Here is a 2,512-nt window from a genome sequence, read left to right on the forward strand (position 1 = left end):
ATTCTCTGCTTAATTGAATTTCAAATTTCTGTTACTTGCTTCTTCATCTACTTTCTTTGCAATTTACAATTTCTTTGCAATTGTTCTTGTTGGATCTAGGAAGGCATTGAGATCTAGACTTGGTTATCTAGTCTCTTGGGTCCTGAGATCTGGATTTCCCATTTCCCATTCTCTGTTTACTGCTTTCAAGCTCATTTACAATTCTGTTTTAAGATCCGGTTCAATTCAAGTCATCCTTTACTTCTCTGCTTGTTGCAATTTTACTTTTCCTTGTTTAATTTCTGCAAATCCAATTCCCAATTCCCTTTACAATTCAAGCCATTTACATTTCATGCACTTTAAGATTCTGCAATTTACATTTCTTGCGTTCTAAGTTTCTGCCATTTAATTTCTTGTTCTTTAAGATTCAGCACATTTACTTGCTCTGCTCTTTAATTTCATGCAATTTACCCATTCCCTTTACTTTCTATGCAATTTAAATTCTGCAAATCACAAATCTCTCAACCAAATCTTGATTCGCTTGACTAAATCAACCACTAAACTAAAATTGCTCAATCCTTCAATCCCTGTGGGATCGACTTCACTCCCGTGAGTTATTATTACTTGATGCGACCCGGTGCACTTGCCGGTTAGTTTTGGGTGTTTTGGAGAAATTCGTTTTTTCACAAAAATATCCCCATCACCTCCGTATGCAGATTACACAAGAATTGCCATCCTCGTCTCTGAATTTGGTACTAAATTTCCGGATATTCATCCAGTTGGAGTGCAAATTGCACTTCCGGCACTACAGGCCTCTTGCTAGTAACCTCATAAAAATGCTCTTCATGCAATTTAGAGTGAAATCTTCGTGCATCATGAGAACCGGTGGCCGGTTCCTTTTCTTTTCTCTTTTTGGAGGGTTGGGTGGTCTTTGGTGCCATGAAAGTAACAGAAGAAAACCAGCAAAGCGAGAACACCAAACTGAAAACTTTTTTTCGTCCCTGAGCAAATTAGAGAAATACAACGGGGAAAAAGAAAGTGAAATAAGAAAGTGAAAAAGAAAAGCAGAAAATAAAAATTAATGCTAAAATTTTCTTGTCTTTTTTTTTTAACTGAATACTACAGAAAAGGAGAAGAAAAGAACAGGGGATGGACAGAGGAGGGGGAGGGGACAAAGGCTTAAGTGGTTATAGAAGGGTAGAGGGTCGTCTATGTAAGGGTGGGAGCCTTCGGAAATATAGGAATGGGGTTGTGTTGAAAGGGTAACGAAAGATATGGAGACAGAGGTGAGAAGGTGTGTAGCTTGTTGTGGGTTATTGGTGGTGGGGGCTTGAAAGTGAGGGGGCTTTATATAGGCAGTGGGGGTGGGGTTGGTGAGGGGGGTTACGGGTTAAAAGGGGGTTGGTCTAAGGGAATATGTGGGGAAGGGAGAAAGGAAAGTGGGACAGGGGCTTGTGAATGGAGGAGGGTCTTTGGGGAAGGGAAATAGTGAGGGTTGTATGTGGAAAAGGGGGGTCACGGGTGAGGAGTCAGGAAGGGGCAGGGGTAGGCTAATTGGGAAGTGAATAAGGGTAAGGACTATATAAGAATTGATAAAAAGGGATATGATCAGGAAAGGAGATGTCATGTGATTTGGTGGGGATCTTAGGAGATTGCATAAGGAATTGGCCCAAGTACATAAGCTAGCGCCAAACTTGAAAAGCCTGGAGTTTTGCGCCGAAGACCACGAAGCGGATCACTCCTCCTAGCACCGAACTTGGTGTAGCCCAAGTTTGGTGCCACCTTGCTCTTTTTTTTTTTTTTGAAATTTCCCATGCTAAACTTCAAGGGGGCCAAGTCTGCCGCCCCCTGGCAGAGAATGTATGCCCTTTGAGTGTTGATGGTGGTGCCAAACTCCAAGAAGTTCAAGTTTGGCGCCACCCCTTCCCCAATTGTCTCCTAGTTACGTCGTTCCTGGCGCCAGACTTGGAAAAGTTGAAGTCTGGCGCCAACCTTCTAGGACCAAACTCCAAATTGTGCGCGTCATGTGGCGCCAAACTTAGAGATCCCAAGTTTGGCGTCACCTAGGCCGAATCAAGCTCCTCTAGGGTGGTCAAAAATTTTTTTAAGTGTACTGGTTCCTGTTCCTAATATTCTGCATGATCAATACACACGTAAAACAAAGAAAAAACAGTAGAAACTTAATAAAAATCAAATAAATAATAAAATCAAAGTAACGGAAGTTAAACTAAGGATACGAAAATATCGGGTAGCCTCCGGACAAGCGTTCTTTAACGTCACTAGCTTGACAGTCAATTCTGCTAGTTCAGCAGATGAGCGGACCTTTGGCGATCAATCTCGCCTCCAAGATAGTGCTTCAACCTCTGGCCATTCACTGTAAACTTTCTGTCAGAATTCTCTTCCTGAATTTCTACATGACCATACGGTGATGCCCTGGTTACCACAAATGGTCCTGATCACCGGGATTTCAGCTTCCTGGGAAAGAGTTTGAGCCTTGAATTGAATAGAAGCACTCTCTGACCTGGCTCAAAGA

This window comes from Arachis ipaensis, chromosome B8 (assembly GCF_059453495.1).
Source record: "Arachis ipaensis isolate K30076 ecotype BB chromosome B8, ASM5945349v1, whole genome shotgun sequence".
In the NCBI taxonomy this organism is placed as follows: domain Eukaryota; kingdom Viridiplantae; phylum Streptophyta; class Magnoliopsida; order Fabales; family Fabaceae; genus Arachis; species Arachis ipaensis.